At 35.5% G+C, this 27,720-nt stretch overlaps 1 pseudogene; it reads left to right on the forward strand.

Moving 5' to 3' along the window:
• Positions 1-496: 496 nt before the first annotated feature.
• LOC149150817 (putative disease resistance protein At5g63020) lies at positions 497-22,392 on the forward strand (annotated as a pseudogene).
• The last annotated feature ends 5,328 nt before the right edge of the window (positions 22,393-27,720 follow it).

Below are 27,720 nucleotides of genomic sequence, written 5' to 3' on the forward strand. Positions count from 1 at the left end.
TTGGTAGTTCACTCAAAGGGGTTTCCAGGTGTCTAGGTCAGGGGTTACAATTTCGCATGCCCTGGATAATGTCTTGGTTTCTATTTGGTTTTATCTTTAACTTAGAATTTTTATATTCTCTATCTTGGTCAGGCTCTCGTGGCCACCTCTTTCATTGTTTTGGGTTTGTATATGCTTAATTCTCTCTCTCGCTCCCTATTCACTCTGGGTTATCGCTAGCCCATGTCAATTCCTCATGGGTAGACTCTTTGGTAAGGTAGGTGATAGTCACGATTGGAAGTTTTTCATTTTATTTTTGGAAGGTGTCGTTATCAGTGGGTTAGTGTGGTGTGCGACCTTTGCGTCTTTGTTCAGGGTTTCATCCTTTTGAGGGTCTAGTGCTCTAAGGAAAGGTTGTCCTCACAATGCCTCAGGTTTGCGTTCTTTCCTCTGTTAAGTTTGGTTGCTTGGGGATCCCTCTCAGCTCAAGTTCATAAACTTCTCTTGTTTGGTGGAAATGTCACACCAACGAGGGTGGCCACGCCGTGGGGGTGGACATCAGGTGTTTGCAGGTCATCAGGCCAACAATCAAAGTCCATCTTTAGGTAATTCAGCAGGGGATGATCGTGAAGGTGTGGTGGCTCATGCTGCATATCGTTCCCGAGGATGAGTGGATGCTACGGCTTCCTTGGAGTCCATCACAGAGCATCTTATAAGAATTCAGGAAAACATGGACATTCTTATAGAGCATAGGTATGAGAATCATAACAAACTGGTAGCTTACATGAATGACATTCATTTTAGCCAAAATGAGATTCTATAGTAGTTGAACAATCTTCGTCGGAGCTAACGTCGAACCAACGAATGTCTTCATGATCTAGAAGCCCGATTTGAACACATCGACTGCCACATGCATGAACGGGTTGGATTTCTTGTTGCACCTCATGTAGTTCTTCCCCATCCTCCTCCTTGATATGTTGTTGTCTGTATGTGGGATATTTTGTTTCCTTCTTTTGTTGTAAGGCTCTTTGGCCTACCAGAAATAATGATTGTATGGGTTCATCTTTGGCAAACTACGTCTCCCCTTGCCAACAAGTCTCATCGGAATGAAAATAATTAATGTTAGGAATATTTTTACATTTTAAATGGAAATTTGCATTTACCTTGTGTCAATATTTATGATGTAATTATCGTAATAATGATAAAGAAAAATTAATAATAATGAAGTAAATAATGAATTGGGTATCTAACATCCAAAGTTGTATGTGATAAATTAATTGGTAGTTAAACTAATTACTAGATTTGGTTTGTATGTAATAGAATGAATGTTTATAATACATTGACTATTGAACTTAATTCTCTTCAAAATAAGTTTGTCACATTAACAAGTATCATTCGATATTTTAAACTTACTTAGTGATGAATAATTAGTGTTAACTAATAACTTTCAATAAATTTAATATTAAATAATTAAGAATTTTACTGATAACACATTTTCGTAATATTATAAATGATGATGATGGTGTTTTAGAGACAAATATATTGAAAGAATATGCTATGAACATGACCATGTGCATAAATTTTAGTTTACTATAGTACAACTTATATAAAAACATGGAAGAGTCATTGATGAGCTAGGTGTGAAAGTGTCAACGAATGAAAATTGGAAATGACAAGGATGCCTCCATGATCTAGACAATGTATGGAGATAAAATGTCATTTAATTATAACTGGGCTTCGAAACATGTTACTATTTTATATAAAAAATTATTTTGGAAATTATTGGTGAGAATGCCAGCTACAATACTTTGCCTTATTTACCGACTGCAATTGTAATAGCTCCCATAGAGCCTTCTTGTCAGTATTAAGAAATGCAACAAACAAATTTGTTAGAAATTTGTTTATTGTAGTTGCGATTTTCTGGGTATTTGTCTATGTATTTTCAGGATGCAAAGTTGCATCGAACTTCTATGACAAGGCCTACCCCAAAGTTTATAGTGCAATAGAAAACATAGTTGGGCAATGTTGTATCCTTCAATGTTCAACTGACCTCAATCCGTCGAAGACAAAAGTGGTAGGAAAAACTCGTATGGCAAGGGAGAAGAAGGCCATAAGAGAGAGGCAACAGACACAAGGTGATAGCAATTAGGGAGAGACACAATTTCTTCTCTAAGAATTGATCTATTAATTTTCTATGTTTCATTACATATATTATAATCACTCAAACTGTTTTATGTATTTCTCTCAAGTTCACTAATATACTAGCATACCCGTAAAGTGAGATAAGGGAATGTTCTAATGTTGAATAGAACTTTATCTATTAATTTTCTATCTTTCATTACATATATTATAATCACTCAAACGGTTTTATGTATTTCTCTCAAGTTCACTAATATACTAGCATACTCGTAAATTGAGAGAAGGGAATGCTGAATAGAACATTATGTGTCGAAACTTTTTTTCTTTCTTTTTGTCTCTTTTAAAAATTTAATTTATAAAAAATTTAAACATAATCAAAATTTAGCTTCCTCCTCTTCAAATGCACTCTAATCATCGGATCAAGACAACTTTTGACTTGTCAAAGTTTGTTAATGGTCATATAGCCACTATGGTCTGAGTGTTTAAAACCGAAGTGATTCATGGGAAGGGTTTAGCTTCTAAGATTATTGGATACAAGAGCATTTCCGACGATGCATTCTTTTTTACCATAAGGCTTAGTGTGAAATAAGCAAGTATCAGAAGTAGCTTACAAAAACTTTCAAAAAAGCGATGTCAATTTTGAAAGAGATTGAAGCCCAACTCAATTCCAGCATCTATGGGTGCAACTTGAATTTAAATCATATCTATAAGTGCATCTTGTCTTAGGTCATTTCAATGGAAGTGATAATGTGGTTATCCCACATTTTTCTTTATGTTAAACATTTCTCTCAAACTTAAGTGATGTTTATTTATCTATTTAATTGACCAAGAAAAATAACTTTTCTTTTTTATTAAATTGGTTACTAAATTGAATACACATTCACAACAAAAAGTTTCATTGATTAAATTAAAAAATTATTATTAATATTGACCAGGATAAATATATTTTTTTTCCTACTATTAAATCATTTACCAAATTGAATGGTCAAGACAAATTTACGTTTCTACGATTCATTGATTAAATTAAGAACTTATTATCATCATAATAGAGATGTATATAAACAATGAATAATAAATTTGAATTTTATAATTAATGTTTTAATTAATTTCAATATTATAATTAATACACAAGTACCATGACTCCCACTTGTATAATTAATACACGAGTACCATCAAGTCCTGAGCTGGAACATGACCTTTTAAAGTCTAGGATTGACTCTGATGTCTTGGAAGGATAGACGAGATTATGAGTGGCGCCCATGGACATTTTTAATAGATATATACGTTGGTATTATAGCAACCCACCATTAGTTATTTTAATATTTTTTCTTTTGAATTGGGGGTTTTATATGAGTTGGATTATATATATTTAATGAGTTGTTGACTCTATATGGTTAATAACCATTTTTAAATAGTTTTGTTTTTATATAAGATTTATTTAATATTTTTTTGTTTTTTGTCTTTTGGCAGGGATAAGAGTGAATATGGACTTCCATGTGTTATTGGCTAATTGGCCAGTCAACTACTATGTATTTTTTTAAGGGTCTCACTTTTATGCTTTAACTTGTGAATTTTTTATTACGATAAGTTAGATATACAAACACAGATTTGGGTGTCGTTTGTGCCACCAGACTCAAAATGACAAGATTTATGACTTGGACTTGATTTCACTAAGAGTAGAAGATTTTGATTTTTGAGCCTCTCTAGAGCCACTTGGATCAACAATACAAATGGGTGGTGCTAATGTTGTATCAAGAGGCCAATGGTTACAATCATTGGGAACAATGATCTTTATTTTTTAAAATCTCTTCATAAGATTTAACTCAAAAGGAAAGGAAATTGATCTTAGAGGCATCCAAGGGAAATCCTCTAAATTTATAATCTCTAATGGAATAAAAAAACTACTCAAAAGGGGAATTAGGGTGTAATAACACAATTATGTTCACTAAATGTTCAAACATCAATATCATCTATGTCAGGGAATATTCATAATGTTGTTAACAATCATCGCAAGGTATTTGGATTAATGCCTAAGGGTCTTCCACCTAATCAAGATCATAACCATGTTATTCATTTGTACTTGGGAAGTATACCAAAGATAAAATAAAGAAGGGAAAATCATACTATAAGTAGAAACAATCCTTGAAATAAGGACTAAGCAACAATGTAACCTAGCAATTATAGACTACATCATCATCAATTATAGACTAAACCAGCACAAATTATAATATTGATATTGATTTTGGATCATTCCTTGAGGCTTGGACTGCCATGGGTGCTTTTTAGAGACAAAAAAAAGTTGCTTAGGTTCATTGACTTCTTAATACACATCTTTCAATCTAGGTAAAGACAGACACTTTCATGTGGCATGCTCCTGGCTACAAATCACACAAACCTCAATGTGATCTTGTAGGAATTCCTTCAATGGGCGATTTCTCCTAGACATTGGGAAAAATATTTCCACATCCAACTCTTCTCCTTCCTTATTCTTATTCAATTGTAGCATGTCCAATGGAGAATTTAGTGCATTAAGTATAATATTCTTGAATTATTATAGCATGTTCCCAATCTTAGCTCTAGTTATTTCATTACCAACACCTCTATTAATTTCTGCCATTATATTGCCTATGGGTCTTTAAATTGATGGTGAATGGTTGCATTTTTAAGACACTCCTTCTAAAAATATCATTGATTCAAATCCCACGTGGGTGTTACTGTAACAAAACAAAATAATAATAAGCCCCCTCATGAGGGAGGTCACTTAGCAAGCCTATGAAAATGTAAAGGAAATGTGAGTACAAGGTCCCATGTTTAAATCCTTAGTTTCTTACCTATGGCCATATGTTGGGGGATGGCATGGTTCATCTAGGGGGTTATAATGGTAGTGGTTGGAATCGACTCCATGTCATGTAAGCATGAGACTAGCTCAATTGTCGATTCCTTTAGACATAAAAGAAAAATAATAATAATAATAATCCAATATATCTCTTGGTACTTTCCTATTATTTGATGTCCCTTTAGAACATTTTTGACACAATTCAAGAATGATACCATAATACTACTAGGATTCATATCCCCACCCGTCACGTTCAAGAGATCAATACAATCGTCATTAATTTTGCACAACAACAAGACACGTAGTGTTTCTGGAGCCAATTTTCCTTGTCTTTATTACTCTAGGTTGTGATTGAATCATTCAATATAGTATTCCATGAATTCATATTCATTTTGACTCATTCTGAAGACTTCCTCCATCCAATCATTGTCCTTATAATAATATTGATATTTTCTAGGAACTTCCCTTCATTTATGCCTAAGTGTGGATACTATCTCTACCAAGACGCATGAACTAAGTTGCAATGCATCATTCTTGAGAACATAAAGAAAAAATTTCAACTTTTTGGAATCTTATGCATAATCGTAGCACCTACAAAGAACATTGAGCTCAAAGAGGAAGGTGTTTGGATCTTCTTTATATAAACCATGCAAGTTGGGCAAGGTTGAATGCAATAAATTCTTTATCATAGTTCCTTCTTATGATTCTCAAATTGGAAATTCAAAAGTGGATGCCTCCTCCTTAATAGGATCCTCATGAGCCAATGAAAATTTCCCTCTTCCACTAAAGGTTCTTTGGGAGAGTTAGGAAGGATCGAATCTTTGGAATGGAATTATCCTTTAGGGGGAAATATCTCTATATAGAAGATGAGACTTACACGATCGCAGGCCCCTCAACAAAAGATTCAAACTTATTTTTGGCAAGAGAGCTAGCTATGGGAGTTAAATAGTTAAGCCGAGTGTGCCCTTTTTCCTCTTGTGATTGTCATACACTAGTACTTTTGTGGGCATTTTTAATAGAGCTAACAAATCTACCTTGTTGATCTATAATTTTTTCCATGGGAATTTAAAGAGACATGCTTTCTAAAACAAACCAACTTAAAGAAAAAATTGAATAAAAACACATCACACCAAGCTTATAAAAGGAATGCACTTGGTTAAATCAAGCCAAGCAAAAAAAATAACTATTGTATTATTAACTAATCCTTGGAAATGACACCAAAAGTGACAGGTTTTTCACTTACCTTCTATTTCCTTAGTAGATAAATGAGAAACTATACATTTAATTGTCATTATGGTGTTTATTTGGAACTTGCAAAGTGTTTTGCACTATATATACTAATACAATCTTGTAAGTATTGGTGAAGTTGCAGTATTGGTTAAGTATTATAGAGTTAGACATTAATTTTCTTTATCAATCCATCAAGAAAAATGAATTGCACACTTGAAGGAATTGAAATATTCACATTTGCAAGAATTGAAATGTTAAATACAACACTCTTGTAGAAAGGAATCAAATTTTGTTGAAAGGGAATAAAACACACTTGTTGAAAGGAAACACAATGGCAGAAAAGGAAATCACACTTTACAAAAAGGAAACACACTTTGTAGGAAATGAAATCAACCTTTCATTGAAATAAACACACTAGTAGGAAATTAAAATGTTGACTTAATCAAATTGTTTTTTCAATCCTTGACTCTATAACATAAAAACATGTGGTGAAATGGATTGAATAGACACTATAATACTAGAAAATTATTTGTTGGAATTATAATATAGGAAATCCAAATTAATGAGTTAAAATAGAAGTAAAATTGTAGAATTAGAAAATGGAGTAAATATATAATCAATGCAATCAATAAGCTAGACCACCGATTAAGAATTAGAAAATAGAGTGACTTATTAACAACTTCTTATGGTTGATACAAAAACACCCAAATTTTGGGATCCCTTTGCTTTTCAAGGTTTAACAGGTGTGCTTATGTCTTGAATTGGTAAAAATCCTTAATTGACCCAGCTATCATCAAATCCTATGGTTTCTCATGCCTGCATAATGCATATTGTATATATTTTCCTTGATTAATCTTAGATCGTGATCTTATTTATGCATTAGGGTTTAGGGAAGTTGCTTCTCTAATGATGCATTTTAAGCCCCATGACCCTCAAGCTTTATGTCTACATGACATGCATTGCAATTCACAAAGCATGAATTTATATTGCATAAGTGAAGATGATGTCCTTTCTTCACCTTGGCTCTTATTCTGTTGAACATGTTAGGTTTTGGCAAATTATTTTTTTACTCATGCACATTTAAATTCCTAGACTATCATGATTATGAATGAAGATCCCAACCATGTTTTAACTTGATCCTCATCCTCTAAGGTGCATCTTCAGGCTTAAATATTGATGAGAATTTCATGGCATTATTACTCAAGTTAATTGCATAATCATTGTGAAGGTTGGATTGTACATTCATTCCATTAAGCTAGTTCTTGGACTTGGATATTGGATTATTTTCAAGCTATTGGATTGGTTTCGCGCCTAAGATTTTATTTCCCAATATCCAACACATTATTCTTAACTATTGCATATCATTTTGTTTTAAAGGGATTCAGTGATGGTGCAAGATTTAATTCTCATAAGTCTACTTAATTATGAATAGAGAAGAGGATTTGAATATATATATTGTCATATTCAAGAGTTAATCTTCAATTTTCACACTATGCATCTAATTGGTTTTCAAGTAAATACATAAGAGGCAAAATGATTTCCTTCTCTTTATTTGTGCATTGGGTTGTTACTTACTTTTATCTTTAGCTCTCATGTTTTGTTTATTGTTTATGCAAGTTGAACAAGGAAAAGAGATGAAAACCCTCAATGAGCCATCAATCACTTCATTTTTATTATTATTTTCACCCATAAATATTTCTTTACATATTTGCAATTGCAGTCGGTCCAAAGTTGGAGTGTTAGGGTTGACAATGTGCAATATCCAACATTCATATTCATTGTTGATAAGTGATTTTTAACAAAGAATTCAATGCTTGACGAATGTAGTGGTTTTTGTAGCAGCCCATGGGCCACAAGCCTTACTTCTTTGTACCTGCAGCCATATTTCTAGACAAAGAAAGAGAGCGAAGCGACCTCACCTTCCAGCTGGGTTTTCTCCCGAAAGGGTTTCCCAAAGCATATTTTGTGTCTTATGTGTGTGTGTGAGCTTATTTTGTCATTCTCTATTTTTCTGCATAATTTCCATTCACATGCATGCACTAATTATAGTTAAATATACAGATCTTAAAGTTTAATAAAACTGTAAGTGTAGAATTTCATATTTCTAATATAATAATATTAGATCTATTGTGACAAAATGTCAAGTGGAATATGCATGACAATTTACGGATCATATTGGTATCAGAGACAGGTTTCTTTGGGTATTTTTTGGAGTTTGTAGGGGATCTAGGTCGACGGGGTAAAAAATCGTAAAACCCTAATCATGGACAACAAATCTATAAATGACCCTTGTGATCCCGCAGAAGTGTGGTTTTTGCGGCTGGAACAACAAGTTGCAGACATAAATTGCAATGTAAACCTCATCAGGAAGCCCTGAGCAATAAGCTTGGGATATTTGGAGAAGATGGGGGTTCGAATGCAGAGGAAAAATTAGAAGTGTGATTGGGAGATCAAGAAGACACGAATAACCAACCGAAGAAAAAACCCCGAAAATATCAACCTGTTTCAAGTGCTATGAATCAGTCCCTATTTAAAATGGAATAAAAAGTCTATATCAAGTTATACCATTATGAGATCGATGCGCTAAAGCTGAACAACTGGTTGCAGCAACTGGAATTTTATTTTAATGTCCATCATATCAAGGAAGGGAAAAATATCTCATTTGCGCGGATGAAATTAGAGGGTCATGCATTGACTTGGTGGGATAGCCACATGGAAACCTTGAGGTTGGAGAGAGAACCTCCAGTGTCTAAGTGGGAGAATTTAAAAACCCTCATTAACTCACAATTTTATCTCATCAGGTACGTAGAGGACCATTGGATCCAATGGCACTATTTGAGGAAAAATATGGGCCAAAGCAAGTAAGAGTACACCACATAATTCAGAAAGATGGCCATAATGTTGGGTATCTCTCCAAAGAACCCATATGTACTCCTCAAGTATTTGGGGGGTCTGCACTGCCATCTGCATGAGAAAGTGATGTTGTTTAAGCCCAAATCGGTGGACCAGACTTGTATACATGCACAATACCTTGAAAACATAGGCCTGAAGAGAGTGAATTAATTGGGTTGAAGTAGAATGAGCAACATGATGCTTCTAAGGAGGGAAAGAAGAAGAAAAAAGGGGGAAAAGATAAAAAGATGACAACCACAACATACCAGTGCAAAGATCCCAACAACCACTGCAACCATTGCAACATTGATGGCCATACAGAGGAGAAGTGTTAGAAGTTGCATCCAAAGCTAAACCCAAAGAATAAGAAGAAAGATAATAAGAAGAAGAATCCCATGGCCATTGATTCGAGCAACCATGTTGAAAGCAGCGTGGACGTCGATGAGAAGATCGTATGTAGATCAGTGCAGAAGGAGGTGAATCTGAGTAGCCTTCATCAACAGGAAGATAAATAAATGACCAAACTCTTCCATATAAAGATACAGGTCAAGAAGACAAAGGTTGATGCTCTGTTTGGCTCGGGATCGTAGGAGAATCTCATTGCAGAAGAGTTGGTCAAGAAGTTGGGGCTAGAAGTTTGTGATTATCCAAACCCATATCTATTGGGATGGGCAAATAAGGATGTAGAGCTGAAGGTAACTAAACAGTGCAAAAATAGATTTTCTATCAGTGCTGATTTTATTGATGAAGTAGATCTAGATGTGTTTCCCCTTGATGTATGTGGAGTCATGTTTGGGATTCCATACATGTACATGCGAGATGCAATATTCATGCGTAGAGCCAACAAATACTGCTCGTCAAGGATGGAAAATCGTTTATCATCAATGCGCACAAAGGCAAGTAAAAAATTTCACTGGTAAGTTCCAACCAAGCCAAGAAATTGATCAGTTCCAACAAGAAATATGTTTTGTTGTGTTTAAGAGAAATTCAATCCAAAGAGGAGTTAATAAGAGGCAAGGCATCCCTGGAGGGGTGTAATAAGAAACATAAACAATAATTAGAGGAGTTGTTACAAACATACAAGGATGTGTTCTGAGAGCCTAAAGGGTACCACCTAAGAGAGAAGTAGAGCACGAGATCCAACTATTTCCAGACTCCCCATTATCGAATATTGTGTTGTACATGCAATCGGTTATAAAAGAAAATGAGTTGAAGAAACATTTGCAGCAGCTACTAGAAGAGGGTGTCATTCGACCGAGTACATCACCATGTGGGTCACCCATCATAATTTTGCCAAAGAAGGATGGGACTTGGCAGATGTCTATAGATTATAGGGCATTGAACAAAATCACGCTCAACAAAATATACCCCTTGCCCACGATATATGATTTGTTGGATCAGTTGCATCAAGAAAAATATTTCACCAGGCTAGACTTGAAGTCTGGATATCACTAGGTTCGAGTCAAAGAAGAAGATATATGGAAGACCATCTTCAAAACCAGGCAAGGTTTGTATGAGTGGTTAGTCATGCCATTTGGCCTATGTAATGCACAACTACATTTATGATATTAATGAATGATGTATTGCACCCTTTTATAGATTAATTTTTTATTATCTATCTGGATGATATACTGGTATATAGTGCTATCTGGGAGGAGAATATTTCATATTTGACACAGGTGATGGAAACATTGAAGAAGCATCAACTGCTAGCAAATATAAAGAAGTGTGATTTTGTGCAACAATCCTTGGTGTATCTGGGGTATGTGATAGGTGGAGGAGAGTTGAATATATATCCTTCCAAGATGGAGGCCATCATGAAATGGTCAGTGCCTACTAATGTTTATGAGGTCAGGAGTTTCATTGGGAAAACACAATACTTGAGGAAATTCATAGCCTCATTTTCAGTGGTAGCAGCACCGCTCCATGCCATAACAACAAATGGCAAGAGTTTCCAGTGGGGAAAATGTTAGGATAGGGCTTTCGAGGAGTTAAAGAAGAATATCAATCAAGCACCTATTATGACATTACCAAACTTGCAGTGGCCCTTTAAAGTGGAGACGGGTGCGAGTGGGTATGCTATGGGAGTTGTCTTGATGAAGGGAGGAAGGCCTATATGCTACCATTATGAAGTATTTCATGGGGAAGTCCTTAACTACCCTACCTACGACAAAGAGCTCTATGCCATGGTGCAAGCTGTGAAGAAGTGGAAGCAATATCTGATGGAAAAGGAGACCCTAATCCACACAGATCACCAGCAGTTATAGTACTTGCAGGCCGGGCCAGAGTAAGCTACAACAGACTAGGCATTACAAGTAGATGGGGTTTTTACAACAGTTTCATTTGGTGATCAAGTATAAGAAGCGAAGCACAAACAAGTTGGTTGACATTCTTTCAAGGTCACCCACATAAAATATTACAGCTTTGGAGACTCTTATGCATATGGATCCATTCACCCATGATGCATATAGAGAGGCCTATTCAGAGAATGAGGGCTTCAAGGAGGTGTATCAGCAATTTCTTCAAGGAGGTGTTTTTAAAGGTGAGAAATTGTAGATGATGGGCTATGTGTTCCTTAGGAAAGCATTTCCATGGACTTTGTGGGAGGTTTACCGACCACCAGGAAGGGACAGAACTACCTGTTCATGGTAGTTGACAGGTTCACCAAGATGTGTATTCTTATGCCTTGTAAAAAGACCATCAACAAGAAAGAAACAACAAACGAGTTATTTGGACAGGCCTGGTTGCACTTTGGGATACCAAGGAGCATCCTTTCGGACAAGGATACAAGATTTATCAGTGCATTCTAGACTACATTGTGGGAGAAGATGGACATGAAGTTGAAGAGGTCTACAACATTCCATCTACAGACAAATGGGCAAATAGAAATAGTCAACAAGACTTTGGTGCAAATTTTGATGGGGTACAACCAGAAGCATCCGAAAACCTAGATGAAAATATGGTATATATACAACATTCTTACGATAGAGAAGTCCACACTTCTACAGGAAAGTCCCCCTTTGAAATTTGTTTTGGATATTTGTTGCCTTCACCATTGGACATTGCATATGGGCAACAAGGAGGATTGAGGGAATATATTATAGGAGATGCTTTGAGGGCTGAAAAAATTATAGAGAAGATTAGGTAAATCCATCTACAGGTACAAGAAACAATGCAGAAGTCACAGAAGAGGTATAAGGCGAGGAATGATCAACACAAAACAAAGAAATCGTTCAAGGTGGGAGACAAAGTATGGTTACAGTTGAACAAGGAGAGGCTGTAGGGGCCTAATAAGAAAATCAAGGCTCTGAGGTATGGTCCCTTTGAGATACTAGAAAATGTGGGTGATAGTGCCTATCGACTTAGTTTACCACCATATATGCGCATTTACTCAGTTTTGGATGTAGAGAATTTGAAATTCTATGAGCCTTCCATGCTAGATCAGGAAGAGGAACATGTCCTACCTTCTGTGGAGGATTTGGTACCAGATGCTCAAGCAGAGTTAACAGAAGATACAATTTTGCAGAAGAGGTCCAAAACTACAAGATAGGGATAGCATGACCTTTTAAGGTAGATTGGGTTGAAGGGGCAGCTTCTAGGCAAAGCTAAATGGTACACTAGAGAGAAGGTGGAGGAAAAAATTCCTCACCTCATTCAGTAGAAGCTTTTGGGGACCAAAATCCTCCCAAAATGGGGAGGTGATCCAGATTGGATCATTATATTGTTTCTCATCCATCTCGATGCATTCAGAGTGGAAAAAGTCCATGAGTCAGCTCATAGGACCATTTTTACCAAAGGGACCCAAATTGGTGAAACAAGGTTTGAAACCTTCCAGGAGCATTTTGAGGCTCAAACAATAGTTTTTGGAGGTAAAAATTTGTCATTTTAATGCGACACCTCTTCATGTTGTTTAACACACAAAGATATTTCCAACAAAATAAGAAGCGCGTCAATCAGTGTTTGTATGTAAAATTTATGCCACTCAGAAGTTGACCTTCTTGTTTTCACACCTATAATTCGGGAAGATGATGTAAAAGGGGCTAGCCATGTTTTTGTGATGTAAAAGACTCTAGAATATTCTAAATTGTAACTCTATTTAAGAGTTGATGTAGTCAAATTTAACCACTAGTAGGTTATCGGGTTGTGTTATAACCGAGCCACTAGAAGGACGAGGCATTCCATTCTTTCAAGAGAATTTTGTTCCATAGTTGAGGAAAGATAGCCAAGAGGGATAGGAGGTAGAGCACACAGGGAGGATTTATGCACTGTAGTAGCCCACAGGCCACATGCCTTACTTCTTTGTACCTGCAACCATATTTCCAGACAGAGAAAGAGAGCAAAGCACCCTCACCTTCTAGTTGGTTTTTCTCCCGAAATGGTTTCACAGAGCATATTTTGTGTCTTATGTGTGTGTGTGAGCTTACTTTTTTATTCTATGTTTTCTGCATAATTTCCATTCACATGCATGCACTAATTACAGTTAAATTTACAGATCTTAAAGTTTAATAAAACTATAATAATGTAGAATTTTAGATTTCTAATATAATATTAATAGATCTATTGTGACAAACTGTCCAGTGGAATATCCACGATAATTTAACGATCATCTTGTGTGGGAGAGAAAATGCCACACTCACTAATTACGTGGCTTGGGGATCATTACTCCTAGAGTTAATACATTATGGCTGAAGCATATGAGAGTGATGGAAACTATATAACTAAGGAGGAATAAAGAGAACAATTGCATTTGAATGATATGAGCAATGGGTCTCATGTGAGAGAGAGCATGCCACACTCACTAATTAGGTGGCTTTGGGGTTGTTACTCTTGAAGGGGAAACACTGAACATGTGTATTTATCTCATGATATTAATTTATAGCATGCATATTTAACCACCTCTAGATCTAGATCCCACTAACTCGTTAGTGGATAATGAAAACACTTCATCAATAGATAAGGATGAAAAAATAATAAGAAGGTGATATCTAACATTGATATTATCCAAGTACTCAGAGTCTAATATTCCCACCCTAACTCAATCACAAGTTTGAAAAATTATACATGACAACATGAACTAATGCATAAACAAGTATTACTTCAATCTTCCATCTAAAAAATTTGAACTAAGCTTCAATATATATTTTGAAAAATTTCAGCATGGATGTTGAATGGTTCATTTGAAATGAATATTGAAATAGAGTATAAATTATAAAAGTGAACAACCGTCAGGTCTAAACATTCTCATAATAATTGGTGAACAAATAGGAACACCATTCTATTAGCAGTGAACAAATATGATCACCAAAGTGCTCTTTGAATTTAGATGAAATTAGTTGTCAAATAAAATCCTTATCAATAATTGAAGATAAATTAGAGGATTCTAGATTCCATGTTAGATATTCCCAAATATGTTGATTTGAACATATTAATTGAGGTTGATTTCATTGTAGATATCGTGTTGAGAAGACTAGTTTTAATTTTGGAATTCCCAAATTCTAATTGAATTTTGATTGATAAGACTTTAAATCTTGAAGATTGGTTGCCACCATTAATATCCCCCTCTATCATGTGCAATGTGATAAGATTATTGTAGGGATCCAAGCTTGACCTTTTTGGATTTTTTTTCTCCTTTATGGTTCATCATTGTTATCTAGTGGATTTGTTGATTGATCACTAACCATTTGGACTTGATTAATTAATGTGATATTTTTTTTTACCATTAACCATTTTGATTTCATCAATGCACTCCCCCATTTAGTGCAAGAATTACCTTTCTCTTTGACTCATGTTTCAATTTTTTGTGTAAGATATGTCTTTCTTTGTAGAATGAACATGTTTTGATGACTAAGTGAACTTGAAAATCAAGTTTGAAAATTAAGCAAAATATCCATAATGAAGCATTCAGAAAAAATACATCCATAAGAATAAACTATCCTTCAACTCCCTTATTTTGATAAGATAATTCTAAAACAAAAGTAAAAGCATTTGATTATATTATGTGTATGATCTTTTCAATTATAATGACATGCTCAAATATAATAAGAAAACTTCATTGATTTCTACATACCAATATCTCTTTCACTTTTCATGCCCACAATTCATATTTTGAAAAAAAATAAAAAATTATCTAATCAACACCCACTCAAAATCTCTTTGTGCTTCAATGAAATCTATTACAAATAATTTTATTCTATGATGGCATGGTTGTTTATATGCAAATTCTCCTTCTTATCCTTCAATGAAATTTGTTATGAACAATTTTATTTTATAAAAACATGAATATTTATATCTAAAGTCTCCCTTCTCATTCAACAATTTTATTATATAAAAACATAAATATTTATATCTAAATTTGTATTTCAAATTATATATATATATATATATTTTAATAAAAATATGTGTTTGTATCCAAGTTTTTGCTTCAATAAAATACATATTTAGTTTATATTTCCTTGTTTAACAATTTTATTATATAAAGATATAAATGTTTATATCCAAATTTATATATATATATATATATATATAAATATAAATATATAATTATAATATAAATATAAAACCTCAATATTGAACCTCTAACCTAATGCCATCGGCTACGTATAGATTAACAACTCTCAATTATAGGAGAATTTTAATTTTAATTCATTGAAGGTGAGTAAATAATAATTATAACATATATAATTAATAAGAATCATTCAAAGGTGAGTAAATATAAACATAAAATATATAAATACGAAGAATCGTGTAAATTGTTAATCGATTGGATTTGGTATCTATAAAGAGATAATATATAAAGAGATATAATTCTTTATATGAATAAAGAAAAAAAAAACAATTAAATTTTTTTAAAATGTTGAATATAAATAAAGGAAAATTAAAAATAATTAGAAATATTTAATTAAAAATTAAAATTATATAGAATAGCATAATTAGATTGGTGACTTTTATGAATAAGCATATGATATTTAATGTTTGTTTTTTTGAATTAAACTTAAACCAATTTTACAAATATGTTGATAAAGGTTACATTTTTTTGATAGGACTATGAAAGATTTATAATTGTATTTTTTTTTTCTCTCTTTCATATCTTTCTATGTATTGATTTAATGGTTCTAGCCAAATGAATTGTCAAACTATATCATAATAGAAGAGTTGAAGTTTGTGGCTTGTTAAATCTTTTTTGAACATTTGAGGCTTTGTTATATTGATATAATCATAACTGCAAGGCCATCTCCTAAAATTGAACGTGGAACAATAACCTCTTTCATTAGACGTTTTGGAAAAAGTATCTACACTTACCCTAGTTATAAGGACATTTGCTATATTTGAAGGTAAAACAGTCTTTGTGAAGCTTATCTATCCATGCTTTATTGTAAATCCCATTATGCTTTTCTTATTCTGACATCCTCTTTCTGCCTACACCTCAGAGCTGCGAGAGTTGAAGCATAAGATGCCAACGCAAAAAGAAACACGCAAAGCATAAGATGTCAAGAAGATTATGGATGTTGTGGTTTAAACATGGGGACTCCTACTACAAGGGTTAGATAGGGAGGTTTAGTCTCCACAGGCTTAGTGATTCAATCAGATTGGGTGGGGAGGTTTAGTCTCCACAAATTTAGTGATCCGATCAGATTAAGTGGAAAGGTTTAATCTCCACAAGTTTAGGCAAAACTGTGTATGATTGACCGCTGATCAACTTGAAAAAAAGCATAAGATTCTTGACAACTACTTAAGGTGAAAAAAAGCATCTTGAAAAAAAAATTGCAGTTTCTACATCCACATGCATACAAGTTAGTTGCAAATTTATTCTTCTTAATCTGCATAAATTTTTGTCTACATAACTTAAAATTTGAGCATGCACACTATATTGTATATTCAAATCAAATAAGGTTACGTATAAATAAATTTAGTGTTTTCTCAACATAGCTAAACTAACCTTGGACACACAATCACCTAGTTGAGAGAATATCTCAACTACACACCAATCTAGGAACATCTAGATATAACAACCCTAAGGAATAGGAACATACTCCTCCAGATAGAAATAATCACAACTGAGACAAGTAGGAATTACAATTTCCAAGTCACCCCCTTAATGACTACTTGTCTGTCTAGTTGTGGTCAAGCATAACAAAAGAATATGTTGACGTCCATATAAAGGAGCAACCATCCACCGGAATGCATAGGTGCCAACCACTGCAACCGTCACTCTGCTAGGATGCCCTTCGCATACATGGTTTTGTAAACCATTATAACTGCATATATGTACTTGTACCTGCAAATCCCCCTCCATCATCATCATCATCATGGGTTTTATCGGATTACCCATAACCATGCTCTGGGTTTTATCAAATTACCCTCAACCATGCCAATAAGGGCTCTCAGCCACCAAGGCTCAACTTAACCACCAATGATCAACACAACCACAAAGGCTCAACTCTGCCACCAAGGCTCTCAATTCGGCCACAAAGGCTCAACACAACCACGAAGGCTCAATTGTGCCTCCAAGGCACTCAATTCAGCCACCAAGGCTCACCATAGACCCAACTTAACTAGGCTCGGGGTTTTCTCGGCTCACCCTTAGACATGCCAAGGGTTTTGTCAGCTCACGCTAAACTGTGCCTACTGGAATCCCTGTCCACTTCACTCTCGCACGTGATTTATAGCTTACCACAAACCAACACTACACAGTGGTTTCCAGCTTACCAAAAACCTGCAATTACAAAGTGGTTTTAATATTACCACGAACTTTATGGGGGTACATATGCTTTATCAGGATTGCATTACACACTCCAATTCTTGGAGTTACCAGGTACATACATTATAAAGACCACTACAAAACAGTGTAGAATTGCTTACTTGTTAGGATGTGTGATTCATAATACAACATGCTAGTGAGTCTGTCCCACAAATTCACACTAACTCACACAAACTTTTACTTAGATGTCCATCATCCTTTGAGGTTTCTCCAGCCTGTATTCTCTAATGTCATTTTCGCTATTTTTCTATCATTGTCATACAAATAAACCTTCATATTGTTGAAATGGCTAATTCCAACGCAAACTTATGACAATAGTTGGCCATACTAATGTCTCTTCCATAATTATGGCATGATAATTTAAAAATTCATAAAACAATATTCAATTAAAATTAATCATTTTTTTAAAATCACTTGGAGCATATTTTCCACCGAGATGAAACAAGCTTGGAAGCTATAGAAGTGGTAGCCTCAACACACCTCCCTTTTGATTAGTAAGATTGCCTGATTTGACTAAAACCCATGGTGTCCGCAAATTCCCATTCTTTTTTGTACTTATTCAAGAGTTTCAGCAATTTTGTGGATTTTTCCCTTGCGCTCTTCCTACAACCAATTTGAACTAAGGCCAACAACTTTTGCAAGGCACAAGTTGTAGCCAAGGGGGACTTGGGCGCCCACTATTCCATGCCCTCCATAGAATACATTATCCTTCTTGTAGAAATGCATGGATCCTCCTTTTCCGTGAGAGAACCCATCCTTTCTGCACATCCTGTCTACAAAAAACTCAAACAGAGTCCCTCCACGGCCATAAAAGAGGCAATGGTCTCTGTAGGCCATGATAATGCAATCTTTCCTCATGATGGAAACCTCCATACCCATGGAGACGGTCTCCTGCCCGTTGTAAAGATGACAGAAACCCCTTATCAGCTTCGATTTTTAGAGGCAATCCACGACGATCTCCATTTACCTCATCATGAACATGTCTGCATAGAATTTCATTAGCTCTACGGGGTTGGTTTCCATAATGCGGGAAAGGGGCTCGCATTGGTGGGTTGTGAATGGAAGATTGGTTTCTATAGAGATGGTGGTTTTATCGTTGTGTGATTCAGTCGATACGGATCTCACATAGGACTCCCTCAATGCATTCCACGATGGTTGTTTTGCCGTCGTTGCAACTGTGCGCAAGAGATTGCAGAGGGTTGGGACCATGGCTCTCCCCATATTTATCTCTCCACTTCATATGAATCACTCCCTGAACAGAGCAACAACCCAGTACCTCTTTTTTCCTCTCTTATGCAATCTTAACAACAACCAAGAATGGTCGAGCCTTGTCAGGCCTGTTGGGCTTTGTCACCCTCTCTATACTAGGAAGTTGGCGATATTCCCAGCGTCTCACTCACTACAAGAACCTCATTACATCCCACTAATTCTTCTTCCATAGTACCTCAACATACTTATATGCCCTCATATCGACGACAACTCTTCCCACATCGGAACAACCCATAATGCTTCTGCACTACATTCCAATTGCCGAACAACATATCCGCTTTCACAACCAGTCAACTTCTTCAACACGTGGGTTGACGACCCTTCCAAAGTCACAACAACATAATCACTTAATCCGATGGAAAAATATAAAGGAAAAATGCCCAATACAAATACATATACTCTTATTTCCCTTGGCCGAGGAGGGGCCAAGCCCCCAAGCCCATACGGGCTCCATTACCAACTTAAAATTTGAGCATGCAAATTATATTATATATTCACATCAAATAATGTTACATATAAATACATTTAGTGTTGTCTCAAGATAGGTAAACTAATCTTGGACACATAATCACCGGGTTGAGAGAATATCTCAAATACACACCAATCTAGGAACATCTAGATATAACAACCATAAGGAATAGGAACAGACTCCTCTAGATAGAAAGAATCACAATTGAGACAAGTAGGAATTACAATTTCCAAGTATTCATTCTATTTCATTTTTTCTCTATTGTGCTTTTGTTTGAAGGTTCAAAAGCCACGGAGGTCGTTTTGACAGGCGCAACGGCCAACACAGTTAGCGACGTTGTTAGCGTTACTTTTTCTCTGCTCTATCAACTAGTAGATGATGTAATTCATTTGGATCAAAATACTCAGCTTCTCGAAGCTTAGTTAAATCGTATGAAGACTCTCTTGTGTGATATCACCAATTAATTTCAACACGATCAGAGATGTTCGCCCGACACTGTCAAAAATTGGTTGCAGAGGCTCCACCATTCTCTTGATGATGTCAAATGTCTCGTGGATCGTGCCCAATGACAGAAACGATGTCTACAATGTTTCCTCTATAGACCAACACTCTTAACACAAGTTAGAGAATGGAATACAAATTTCGATTGACTCTTTGTCGATCTTGAAAGGGATTTTTCAATACTTGGCAATGCTGAACGAACTATTTCCTCTGCACCAGATCGGGCTTTGTGGGATCGGGGATCGAAGTTGACCAGATGCAACTGCAGAGATGGCTGGACAATGAAGATCATCAGTTTCGCATAATTGGTGTTTTCGACATGGGAGGCATCGGAAAAACATCTCTCCTAAAAACCATCCACAACGCCTACAAGAAAGGTAACTTGTTCGACACCGTAATTTGGACTGTATTTTATCAAAATTATAGGATTTCAGGCTTGCAGGCTGATATTGCAAAGCAAATCAATTTGAATCTTGGGAGAAGATCTAGTGTTGAGATAACAAAGATGGAGCTCTCTGCATGTCTGAGGGAAAATCAATTTCTTCTCATATTAGATGATTTATGGAGGGAACTTCAACTAGACGAAGAATTGGGAATCCCTATGGATAATGATAACGGTAGCAGAGTCGTAATCTCTACGTGCAGCTTTGATGTGGTGAGAAGAATAGGGGCAGATGACTTCTCCATAGAAATACAACCGCTATCCATGGATGAAGGGTGGCAATTTTTCTACAGAGAAGCTTTCCAAACTAGCAGTGCTCAGACAATGATATAGAGAATGTGGTCACAAAAATTGTTGAAGAGTGTAATAGTGTTCTGTTGGCCATAAAAGTTGTAGCGGCAACCATGAGGGGTAAAACTAGTGTAAATGACTGGCATCTTGCTTTGTGTCAGATAAAAAATATCGATGTTTTCTAGGATACAACAACATTGATCAAGATTGCTATTGGTGGTTTAAATGTAGTTACGATTGTTTGCCTGACTCTGTCTTCAAGAATTTCTTTTTATATTGTGCTACCATTCCCGAAGGTTGGCAGATCACTGTAAACGCCTTGGTGGAAATGTGGATAGGGGAGGAGCTAGTCAATAGCAGAAAGACTAACTATTTAATGGACTTGGGACTCAGGTACGTAGACTTATTAGTAGAACGTTGCTTGTTTCAGAGTGTTTATGATGATTATGGGTATAGGAAGATACAGGTTCACGATGTTGTCCATGACTTGGAAATGTATATTGCTAAGAATGAAGAGCAATGTTTCTTCAGGACATGTGAAAACCTCCAAGAGTTTCCAACCACTGAAAAATGGATCCATAATTGCGAAAGAATAACAATTGTTCTGTTTTGCCAACATATTTCAACTGCCCCAACCTCCTCACTTTGATGTCGCAGTATAATGAAAGTCTAAGAGAGGTTCCAAATGGCTTTTTAGTCAATCTCACCTCTCTCGGGGTTTTGGATATGTCGGCCACCAAAATAGAATTGTTGCCCATGTCACTGTGGCATCTTAGATAGCTCGAGTATCTCAATTTAAGTGAGACCTTAATCAAGGTTGTACCTAAAGACATATGTAATCTTTCCTAGCTTTAGTTTTTGCATCTTAATAACTGTAAAAATTTGGAGTCGTTGCCTCCTAAGCTAAGAGAGCTTGGAAATCTCATGACTTTAGATTTAAACCATTGTTGTAGCTTAACGGGGATTCCCCGAGAGATATCTCAACTTACATTATTGAATATATTATTACTGGGTACATCAGAGAAAGTGGAAAACAATATAATGAGGTGGAGGAAGTGAAGAGTCTCACAAATTGCAGTTTGAAGGATCTCACAAATTGCTCAAATTTAGTGAATCTTTTTATACATGTCAAGGCAGGAATTGAAGTCGAGGGAATACGTTCAGGAATTAAGATGGGTATAATGGGAAGTTGGTTGCAGATGAGGGACCTGACATTGGTATTCGATGTGGAAGAACATCATGTGGTGGAGGATCTCCCTGGAGACATGTAAATCGTGAAGAAGCTACAACGTTTTTGTCTTCAAAATTACCATGGAAAAATTCTACCCAATTGTATTTGTGAGTTTCTACAATTGGAGAGGCTATATTTGCATTATTCTTTTCAACTCAGGGATCTTCTGCCCTTGGAGACGTTTCCAAATTTAAGGTCAATGACATTAGACAACTACACTAACTTGAAGGAGCTAGGAATAGGGACACGGGGAAGTGTCAAGAGATTTCCGATGTTGGAAAGTTTTAGGCTGCAAGACTTACCTATGTTAGAACTATATTTTGATCTATGCAAATGTGTCTTTGCCCATGTTTAAACTATACATTGATCTCATGCAACTTCTTGACTTGTTGATTTTATTGCCAAGAACTTAATATCCAACCATAATGAATTATTTGGTTTTTAGTCTTATTCTTATTTTGACATTTATGTGATTGATGATTTTTCTTCCTACCATGAATAAAAGGATGGAAATATAAACACTAATTCTCTATGTGACTAACAAAATGACAATGTTGTAATTTAGCAAGAATTTGATTAATTTTTTTATCATTAATTGTATCATCAACATTCTTACAACTTCTTCATTAATTTCTAAAGTATTCAAATTTCCATCAAGAAATCATACACTCAAAAAATAAATTGGTTTGGACTAATGTGGAATATGAAAGTTGTTTCCTTTGTCACATTTGAAGTCATTTCAATTCTTTTTGAATTTCAATTATTCCAAAGGTTAAAGAATAATATTTGAAATATCATATATATATATATATATATATATAACTTTAGATCGATATTTATTCTTATGACTCATATTTAATTAAACTTTCCTTCATCAATTCATTTCTAAATAATAATTCCATCTCATAACTTGGTAAGTAATCATCAACAATCTCTTTTTTCACAATTTCATCCACCATTTTTGTTAGTTCATTTGGTGCCACAAGTAGCATCAATGCATCATGCATTTGCATTAGATAATCCATGTCACAAGTAGCATTCATCATTTGATTTTGTATTAGGTAATTTGTTGCACATGTTGCATCAACCGTGTTCACAATATTAATTTTAATTGAAATTCTTCAATCAATTTATCCTTTAAATAAATTTTCTTGTGAATATCAACAACCTAATTATGCAATTCATGTAAGGAGTCTTGCATTTCTTTGATTTCTAGATTAATATTTTGCAAATATTGTATTTCTTTACCCATTGCATGTTTTTCACTTGTCACACTTAGTTGTGCTTGCTTATGTCAAATTGTCTTGTTCCTATTACTACCTTAAGGTGTCAGATCATGCACCCCAAAGTGTGATTACAATGGTTTTTATTTTGATTAAAAATGAATTTATAAATCAATTTCAAGTAACTATTTATAACAATATACACATCGATTTTTGAAATGGTTTGTAACACTTACCCTTCTTCAATTTTTACATTTCAATGATTTAATAGACACTTGATTTATGAGATAATGCAATTTTTTGTGTAAGATATGTCTTACTCGTAGAATGATCATGTTTTGATGACTAAGTGAACTTGAAAATCAAGTATCAAAATTAGGCACAATATCCATAACTAAGCATGCAGGGATAAATAAATAAATAAATAAATATCCATCATCCATGGGAATAAATTATCCTTCAAATCCCTTATTATGACAACATAATTCTAGAAAAAAGGTAAAAACATTTGATTTTATTATGGGTATCCTTCTTTCAATTAGAATGGCATGCTCAAATGCAATAAAATATCTTAATTGATTTCTACATACGAATAACTTTTTCACTTTTTATGCTTACAATTCACATTTTGAGAAAAAATAAAAAAAAATGTATCTTGATCAATACCCACTCAAAATCTCTTTGTGCTTCAATCAAATCGATTGCAAACAATTTTATTCTATGAAGGTGATAAGCCTCATCATTGGGTAACTATATGGACCTTAATACACCTCCAAGATTATTAAAATAAACTCCTCTCATAATTCCTTACATATTTTAATTCTATTTTGCTTAATGAGATGAGTAAAAGTAAGATGTTATGTCTAGTGGTCTAATGTACTTTGATTGCATGTTTTTGAGAGCAAATCATGGCAATTTTGGCTAATTAAGGGTAGAAAATCGAATGAGACAAGGAGGAGAGATTATAGGAGATAGATCCTCCTCAGTTAATCCTCACTCATTCGAATATTCCTCAATCAAATCACACTAGCTCGAAGTTGCAAGCAGCTGAGTCATGGAGATCATGGGCAGCTGAGCTAGTGATAGTTAAGAGCCAGTTCATCTTGAGTTTAGGAGCCAAGCCTCCCTATATTTATGGAATTCATTGGAGACTTCAGTTTTATAAATAAGGAGGCCTAGAGCCTCATTAGGATTCAGATTTTTTATGTAAGAGCACTAAGCATTTTCGAGTTTAAGTTTTGTAGAAAAACATTGTTATGTAATTTTTCTGATATGATAATGGGAATGAGAATTTCCTTGATCCAACACTGAGTTGACTCAGAGGGCTGAAGCTCTTGGGTTAGGGCCCAACCCTAGCAGCAAAGGCTCCTCTTCTTGTACTTGTATGATTAGGTGATTTCATAGATTAATGGTTGAATTAATTTTAGCATTGTTTCATTACAAGTAGTTGTGAACTTGATTAGTTTGCTTCCATTTGTGCATTTCTTTAGCAGCAGCTTAGAAAGATAAAGGAATACCAAAAAGGTTGATAGCAGGTGGATTTGGCCTCACTCCCCCCTTCAAGGACCATGGTTTGAAGAAAGAACTCCTATGCAACCCCAAAAAGACAGAATTATAATTTCTTATGGAATTTAGGGTTTTCTGCTACTAAGGCCAACATATTTTCAGTTTTCAAGAATAGGATCCAATTGTCATTTATGATATATTCAACCTTGTAATAGATCTCATAGTGTTTCACATTATTCTACAAGTATTTCCATGCATGAACTATGCAACTAGATAATGAAATTTTGTTTTCTTAAGTTGATTGAAAATCTTTCTTGTTTGACATGATTCATGGATAAATGTCAGTGATTGATGCAGTGCAGGAGTTTCAATAGTGCAAGAAGATCTCATGACCAACAACCCCAGCCTAACGTCATCCATCCATGATCACCAAAATACACTAAGTCCCTCAACCAATTCATCATTCCATAAGAACAACTTTCCAGGTTTGTTGAGCAAATCCAACCATTTTACAAACTCTATTTTGAGCTCTGAAAAAGTCCTAACCACTCCCTTGCCTTATTTCTTCCACCATTCACCTTCCCTAAGCCCTATACCACCTTCCAAATCACTCTTATTTTTCTTGGCCGGATCCTGTAGGAATACAGGGGATCCGGTAGGAGCATTAGGACATCCTGTAGGGAGCATTAGGACATCCTGTAGTGGCATGTTTTGAGGCTGTTTTGTGGAAAAAGCATCCCGAGGGATAGGGAAGGGCCCCTACTTTCCTCCCAAGCCATCTGACCTTTCACCACCATCTCTAACCCACTTGCCACATCATAAGGAGGGTTTAGCATTCACATTTTCACAAAAAAAGGACAAAAAGAAAACGAGTTATTGTGTTCATTCATATGCACAACAGTAGAATGTTTTGTTATTTCAGATTGCATGCATAGGACAGTTAGGATTACACACATGTTAACTTAGAATTATTTTTAAGTAAAACCTTGTAGCAATTGGTTAGATTAGTGGTGTGTTTAAAGCATTTGATTTCAGTGTTTCCTTTCTACAATAGACAATATTTCAGTTCTCCCAATTAGTGAAAAATTCCCCTTTCCTCATTGGTAATCAAGCTTCTTCTGAATCAATGGAAGGTTGGTTTGAGAAACCGTAGTGGTCTATCACTAGCTCAACAGTGACAAAGAGTGGACCCATCGCATCTGCTTGTGTATACAACACTGTCACCTCCATGTTTGTATGAACCCCAAGTTGATAAAGTAAAGTTGGTAGCTCCAAGAGTTGCAGCATTTTTGCTGCAATGCTAGTGCTCATCACTTTTTGGCACCATTGTCGGGGAGGTGTCTAAGTAAGATGTGATTTCTGCTTTCTTTCTTCCATTTCTTATCTCTGACATTCCACTATTAGCTTCATTTCTGCAAAAGTAATTGTAAATTGGTTTGCTTTCTTTTCCATTCTGCAAGTGATATTTCATTCAGTAGTTATTTTCCATTCAGTTTGTTATTTCAATTCTGTAATTAGTCTCAAAGCTTGAAAAAAAACACAAAACAAAACAAAAACAATTCTTTCATGCCTCGTAGGAATAGGGATAACTTACAAAAATTTCTACCAATTACCGCCACCACTTCAAACAGCCAACCTTCCCTCTTCTTCGGTGGCTGTGAATTGGAGGACCCCTTAGGCTAACAACCAAAGATTTTTGAAGAGCTTGCAAGGGGAGAAGACGAAGGAGAACCCATTCGAACTGACCTAATGGCTGAAAATAGAAATGACAGAGGAGATAGAGAAAGAATTGAGGGTGCTTTTCCCATGAGAGAAACTAATGTGGATACCAAGATGAGAAACATAAGCCCCTCTACTCTTCCTCATTTCCATGGACTGACCTCAGCAGATCCAGATATTTTCTTGTTTGAGTTTGTTGTGATATGCAGAACTTATGATTACATCACTGATGATCAGAAGTTGAAATTATTCCCATCCACTCTCAAGGATGCAGCTCAGCGCTGGTTCATGGGTTTACTTGGGGATAACATCACAACCTGGGCTTAGATGCAGCAAGCCTTGAAAAACAAGTATTGAGACTACTACAGGTTCAAAGACACTAAAGAGGAAATTTTTAGGATGACCTTGGGGCATGATGAATCCTTAGAGGATTATGAAGAGAGATTCCAACTTAGCTACAAAAGGGCTAGGTGCACACTTGATCTTGAGTCACTGAAGCTAGTCCTACTCTAGGGGGTAAGGGAAGATCTTCTGGATAACCTAAACCTACTAGCAGGAGGGGACATCTACCAGCTACCCTACGAAGATATCAAGAATGTATTTAAGAACCATTCTAGGGCATCTAGGAAAAAGGGTAGCGGTAGTCAACCAATGGCAAGCTCATCCTCTTCCAACACATCCATAAAAGGTGAAATTGGAAATATGCTGGAAGATTTCAAGACTGAAATGTTGCAAACCCTTTCCCTACAGATGGAAACTACGCACATCAAGAGGAAGCAGGAGGAAGTAAAGAGAGAATTAGCCATCTTCTGCCCTAGATGCACAAGGAGGCACCCTAGGAATGAATGTCCATAGTAATCTGCTCAGTCTATGAAGAAAACCACTCCACAGACAAGTGTCCTTCTCTACTTGGACTAAAAGTTGTGTATCAGGGAACAGAAGGGGTGACTGAACAACTCTTCTACATAAATCAAAGGAGACTTCATGGGCCTCAATCATACCAATAGGGCATGCAAGGGTCATCCTATGCATATTACAACCCTAAATAGAACACATCCATTCCCTCTTGGGGCTCCCCTGCTCATTCCTCATGGTCTACACCTTCTCCTTGGTCTTTTGCACATCAGTACCATTCCCAACTGACAAACCAGTCATTTCAGCCATATACTCTGCCACAGCCTTAGTGGAATGCACTACCCTAGGGGTGGAGGCCCCCATACAATAATGCTCCTGCT

This window comes from Pinus tabuliformis, chromosome 9, assembly GCF_031772625.1.
Source record: "Pinus tabuliformis cultivar Carrire ecotype Pingquan chromosome 9, CPIR1, whole genome shotgun sequence".
Classification (NCBI taxonomy): Eukaryota; Viridiplantae; Streptophyta; class Pinopsida; order Pinales; family Pinaceae; genus Pinus; species Pinus tabuliformis.